The sequence below is a fragment of the Silene latifolia genome, chromosome 5 (assembly GCF_048544455.1).
Source record: "Silene latifolia isolate original U9 population chromosome 5, ASM4854445v1, whole genome shotgun sequence".
NCBI lineage: Eukaryota > Viridiplantae > Streptophyta > Magnoliopsida > Caryophyllales > Caryophyllaceae > Silene > Silene latifolia.
This window is the reverse complement of record NC_133530.1, coordinates 15,619,551-15,626,296: the sequence shown is the minus strand read 5'-3', so window position 1 is coordinate 15,626,296 and position 6,746 is coordinate 15,619,551. Positions and strand designations below refer to the sequence as shown.

The following is a 6,746-nucleotide window of genomic DNA, read 5'->3' as shown; positions in this document are numbered from 1 at the left end:
AAAGATATAATAATGTATGTGTATATTCTTCAGTAGTAAACAAGAGGCCGATTATTCTTGCTTGACCCTAATAGAATCGAAAAGCCACATGTGCGTGTTGGCCGGGTCTCGTAGAAAACAAATCTGCAGCAGCGAAAGCGTAGTTCATGGCGAAAAACTTTTGCCGAATCATAGAATAGTAGAGATAACTACAGTCAATCCAGGCCATGAAAACTTTCAACCGCTGTCCCATTTAAGTGACGACATTACCATTCTGGGAGATGCGCTTGGAAGTTTCATCCAATGGCCTCGATACTCACATCTACTTGGCGAAGATATCTCCGCCGCCGAGCAAAGCAACGGAAAGCAAAATTGGGGTTAGAAGAAATACCTTTATATATATGTTACATTTTTAATTGTTGAATGTTTTTATATGTTAAATTTATATGTTATTTTTTTTTTTTTTTGTAGGGAACAAAAAAGGCGGCTTTTGCGGATAAGCCTAAGTCCACAGACATGCCAACGACCTCGTCGAGACAACAACTTGATGAGGTATTTAATTAACTTCTCCATTTTTTTAAAAACCTCGCTCCCTTTATTTATATTTTGTCTGTATTTATAAAAAGCATGGTAATTTTGTGTAGGGGACAAAAAAGACTGATAAGCCTAAGTCCCCACCAGTCTTACCTGCTACTAATACCTCATCATTGAAAGAGCAGGTTGACGAGGTATTTAATTAAGTACGCTTTTATTTTTATTACTCCAACTGCTAGGATATGTTACCTTTGGATTTTTTATTATTTTAATTATCTACTACATGTGTAGGCTGGTGGTAGTAGCACAAAATCAAAGACTCATTCTTTCCCTGGACACGAAAGTTAGGAGTTTAAACTCCACAAAATATAAAGGGAAGGATTACATGCAAAAAGTAAGAACGGTGACGATGATGAGACGCATGAGGAGGTGGCCTTCGCATAGCCACCGAGCAAGTGATAGTTATTCCGCTCGAGGAGGATATTCTAGGGGCTGAGCGCCAAGCGCTTATATCATGGGATCTGCTAGCCGTATGGGATGGCCTAGACCAGATTGATGTATCACACATATTTGTTTGGATGAAGTAAGTTTCTTAATAAATAATTTCATAGTCTAATATTCTGACTACTAGATAGTGTTTTAAATACCGGAATTAATACCGTAATAATGTAGGATATTGAAATTGAGAGTGATCCCAGAAGAAAATTCCATCCGATCTATACTGATTCCTGTGCCCCTATGTTTTATCTTTATTTATTCCGGATTTCTCGTTCGAACAACGGGTAGATTATATTGCTCAGCAATTGGCGACAACCAAGAAGCTGATTTTTGGCGCTTATAATGAAAAAGGGTAATAAACAAATTAATATTATGTTTCCCCCTACAATTGCATTTTCATACCTAATATATGTACTTGTTAATAATGATGATGTCTCTTGATGTAGGACTCATTGGGTGCTAGCAGTCATCATGCCGACAAGGAATAAAGTTTTCTGGTTGGACTCTTTACATCATCAACCAAGCGAGACTTTTAAGCACTTGATTAATATGTAAGTTTATAATACTGATTTATTTATAATAACATTTTCATTTTTTATTTATAGAAAAAAGCTCTTTCATATTTTTGCTCCTAAAAAAATTAGTTTCTGCCTCCTTTTTTATTTTTTTTAAAAAAGGGCCTTTAAGAAGAAAAGAGCAAACGAGCAGGATCAACCCACGGAAGATTCTGATGTTGGCCCTGATTTTATTACGATAACAGGGGTACGTGCTCAAATACAATAACATTAAGTGCAAAATCTGTGTTTAATACTAATACAATACCTAAAGTTCAAGATTCTGATGTGAGCCTTCTCTCGTCTGTTTGTTTTTATGTAATAATAGGCCCCTCGCCAGCCAGATAACATACAATGTGGATACTACGCTTGTCGGTTCATGTTGGAGATTATTAGGCGAAGATATCTCGTTATTGCAGACAAGGTTAGTAATAATTTAAACATATGTTTATTACTTTTTTTTAAATTAGAGCTAATGTTGTCTTGCTTGCTGCTATATATATATACCATGATGTTGCTAATGTTGTCTTGCTTGCTGCTATATATACCATAATGTCTTCTCTTTGTTTTTTCCGCAAGATGCAATCAACCCGTCTATGAGTTGAGCGGTACTCAAGTGTAGATATAGACGAGGTAAGAGACATGTGGGGCAACTACGTCTTAGAATATATTTAGAAATACATGATACTCAGAGTTTAGATCAACTTATTAGTAAATTTTTTGTTGAAGTTAGGGAATGATTAGTTCATGTAAATTCAACTCCTTGTAAGTATATATATATATATATATATATGATGCATTTCTTTGTTGTGGTTGAATTGAATCTATTGAGTTCGATGAACCCAAATGTGATTTTATCTTTGGTCTTTGGTATATGGTCTTTGCTGCATATGCAGGTTTTTGAATGGCATGAAACAAATTTATTTTTTCAAAACATTAGGAGTTTGTAATAAAAACGGTTACTAAAAAAAACCGTTGTGAATACCTTTCACAACGGTTAATAAAAATAACACCGTTGTGAATGACATTCACAAATACCAAGATGATATTCAACAACGGGTATTAAACAAAGAACCGTTGTTAAAAGTCTTCACAATTTTGGAGGTAAAATTACAACAACGGGTATTAAACATAGAACCGTTGTTACAAAAAATTTCAACAACGGGTATGTACCATAAACCCGTTGTCAAAAGACTTCACAATTTTGGAGGGAAAGTTACAACAACGGTTATACATACGACAACCGTTGTTATATTATTCCCTCCAAAATTTTGAAACACTTTCCACAACGGAGCACACCCAACAACAACGGCTTTTAACCGTGGTGAATACTTTAGACAACGGTTTCCCTAAATAAGCAAACCGTTGTAAATACCTTCTACAACGGCCGCTTTAACAACGTCCGCTTTTTTATTTTACAACGGTTTTTACCCGTTGTTATAGGCTGTATCTGTAGTAGTGGTCGGTGTACACTTCCCATACGCCGGGCTGTGATTCTTCTTGATATGTGCACTCGGCCAGGAAGTCTGCAAGCGCTTTCCCCTTTATCGAGGGCCTCGGCTTGTACTGAATGCCGAAGCCGGATAGCTCCACCGCCCATTTGATAAGTCTGCCGGATTTTTCGAATTTTTCTAACGCTTTTTCCAATGGTTGGTCGGTTAATACCGTCACGGGATGCGCGTCGAAGTAGGGTTTCAGTTTCCTTGCGGCAACGACTACGGCGAGGGCTGCTTTTTCGATCAGTGGGTAATTTATTTCGGCGGCCAGCAGTGTATGGCTGATAAAGTAAATTGGGTGTTGCTGCTTATCTTCTTCTCTGATGACTACGACAGATCGACCGTGGCCGAGGTAATCGCTATGTATAGATATAGCGTCTCCCCCGGATCGGCCGGACAGGGTCGGTAGTGTCAGAAGGTGAGCTTTCAGTTGCCTGAAAGCTGTGCTCTGTTCCTCCCCCCAGCTGAAGTCTTTATTCCCTTTTAGCACTTTAAAGAACGGAGTGCTCTTGTCGGCCGACCGAGAGATGAAACGGGCGAGAGCCGCCATCCTTCCGGTCAGCATCATAACCTCTTTTCGATTCCTCGGCTCCGGTAGGTCCAGTATTGCTTGGACTTTCTCTGGATTGGCATCAATTCCCCTGGCGCTGACAAGCACGCCGAGGAACTTGCCGGCCCGGACACCGAAGTTGCATTTCATTGGGTTAAGCTTCATCTTGTATTTCCTTAGTGAACAAAATGTTTCGCTCAAGTCGGCCAAGTGCTCGCTGTCAGACTTGCTTTTTACAATAGCATCGTCGACGTAAGCCTCAATGTTTCGCCCTTTTTGATCTTGAAACACTTTGTCCACCAGCCTAGTGTAAGTTGCGCCATCATTTTTCAAACCGAACGACATCATTTTATACATGTATGTGCCGTTACCGGTGATGAATGCGCACTTAGGCATGTCTTCTTCGGCCATGAATACCTGATGGTACCCTGAGAAGGCATCTAGCAGGCTTAGCATTGTGTAGCCTGCCATTGCGTCAATTAAGCTATCTATTCGAGGCAAGGGATAGCAATCTTTAGGGCATGCTTTATTAAGATTGGTAAAATTTACACACATCCTCCACGCCCCTGATGACTTCCTCACCATTACAACATTTGCTAGCCACTCAGGGTAAGTAAAAGACATGATAAAGCCTGCCTCTAACAATTTGTCTACCTCGGCCTTGATGGCCTCATCCTTCTCGGCCGAGGAGCTCCTCATCTTCTCGCTTGACGGGAGCGGGTGGAGAGTACGTTCACTTGTGAACGATCACCTCCCGGCTCACGCCTGGCATCTCCGCGGCTGAGTACGCGAAGACGTCTTTGTTCTTCCTCAGCAGGTCTAGGAGATCGGCTCTGAATTTTGGCTCCAGACCGACACCGATAGTTACGGTGCGCCCTGGGTCAATTTCCACTTCCTCGGTCTCGGCTCCTTCGACCATGCCGACGTTGGTGTTCATCGGATCACCCTCCTGTTGTAAGGATGGGCTATTCCCCTTCTCTGATTTCTTCGCCACTTTGAGGGATTGCATGTTGCACCCCCTGGCAGATACTTGGACGTTGACTATTTCGTCTCTCTCGTCCTTTGAGACGAGCTTTTGTGCTTCCCCCCGGTCCGAGACATACATCAATGTCAAGGCTAGGATGGACATCACTGCATCGGCCTCGCTCAAAGTGACCCGGCCTATGAGGACATTATAGGCGGACGAACCATCAATGACCACGAACTCAGATAAAACATTCTTGGCCGCATCGGCTTGGCCAAACATCACCGGCAGTCTGATTGACCCCAGGGGTATCAGGCCGGCCCCGGAGAAGCTGTATAGCGGGTTGGTGCAGGGGCTTAGGTATTCAATCTTCAGACCGAGATTGAGAAAGCACTCCTTGAACATGATGTTTGTGTAGGCGCCTGTGTCAATCAGGCACCTTTTGACCAAGTGGTTGGCTATGTCTAGGTGGACTACAAGCGGGTCGTTGTGCGGGGCAACGACTCCTTCGTAGTCCTTCTTTCCGATGGTTATATCGGGGACGGTGGAAGCGGGGATCGCTGTTTTGGGCACAAAGTTGATGGCCTGGTATAACTCATTCAGGTGCCGTTTGTGCCCATTAGCTGACCCTCCGTTCTCGTTTCCTCCGATGACAACCTGGATCACTCCCATCCGCTGGAATACTGATTTTCTATTCGCCCCGTCGGAGCTTGTTTCTGGGCCTCCAGCTACATACTTGCTGAGGGCCCCCTTTCGGATCAGCTCCTCGATGGCGTTCCTTAGGTGCCGACAGTTGTCGGTCTTATGGCCGGTCTGGCCGTGGTAATCGCAAAACTGGCTTGCGTCGCCTTCCCCCCTCGCCTTGGCGGGTCTTGCCCACTTCTGCCCTTCATTCTTGCTCAGGGCAAAGACCTCGGCCGGAGATTTGACCAGGGGGGTGAGACCGTTGTACCGCTTCTGGGTGTATGGTCCCGAACTCCCCCCGGCGCCCGCCGAGTGCTGCTTCCTGTTAAATCTCTCAGGTCGTGACCTATTCATGTCACGGCGACCTTCATCTACGTTGTCTCGGCGGCTCCTCCTCTATGGGTGCCCAGCTTCATTGTGGCCTACCTAGGTCTTGTGATAGTCCTCCACCTTTATGGCTCGGTCGGCCATCTTTCTGGCGGAGTCTAGGGTGAGGTCTTCGCACTTGATCAGCTCGTTTTTGAAATCGCCTTTCGGGAGGCCTTTCATCAGCGCGAAGGCCGCCAGTTCGGTGTTCAGATCACGGATTTGATGAACCTTGGCGTCGAATCTTTTCACGTAGCTTCGGAGGGACTCGTCCTCCCCCTGTCGGATAGTGAGGAGATCAGATGTTTCCACGGCCCTCCTCTTGTTGCAAGAATACTGGGCTACGAAATTATCTCTCAGGTCGGCATAATAGTACACCGAGCCATTTGGTAGCCCCTTGTACCAACTCTGTGCCATCCCATGCAGGGTCATTGGGAAGACTCGACACCATACCTCATCGGGTTGCTCCCACACCGACATGTACGACTCGAAAGCCTCGGCATGGTCGGTCGGGTCGCTATCCCCTTTGTATGATAGGGACGGCAGCTTCAGCTTAGTCGGCACCTGGACTTCGAGGACATAGGCACTGAGGGGCTGTCTGACCACGTGTCGAATGACACGCGGCGATCGGCTCCTCGCAACCTTAGTCCGGCTTCTTTCCCTATGGCGGGTAGGGCTTCTTGTCATTGTCCGACTTTGGTGATTCGGACTTCTTTCACTCCTTTGGGGCAGGCCTCGTTGTTGCCGCGGCGACGCTGTCCTCCCGCGAGTGGGGGAAGGACTTAGGTCTGCCACTGGCACCATGGGCTCCGCCGGCGTCCTAGCATGCACGACTCCTTGTATCGCCCCGGACAAGTTGTTCGAGGTCACTTTATGGGCCCTGGTCACCTGTGGGTGCGCTACCGTCACCGTTGTCGTGACAGGGGTGACCGGCGTACTACCCATTAGGTCCAGGAATAGCTTCAGTTTGGCTGCATCGACCACATGTCCCATGACAGTGACTTGGCCGGTAGGCAGCGGCATTTCTGGCTCTTTTGGCATCCCGTACTTTACCGGCTCATTGACTCGGCCGGTGGGGGACTGCCCGATCTCAGAATTAGGGAACGTGTCATCCTGGTAGA

At 45.5% G+C, this 6,746-nt stretch overlaps 1 long non-coding RNA gene across 1 annotated transcript; it reads left to right on the top strand.

The window, feature by feature from the left end:
* Positions 1-1,480: 1,480 nt before the first annotated feature.
* On the top strand, positions 1,481-1,943 carry LOC141655936 (uncharacterized). The gene is made up of 3 exons (XR_012548252.1): positions 1,481-1,562; positions 1,689-1,773; positions 1,894-1,943. It is a non-coding gene; the product is annotated as an uncharacterized LOC141655936 (long non-coding RNA).
* The last annotated feature ends 4,803 nt before the right edge of the window (positions 1,944-6,746 follow it).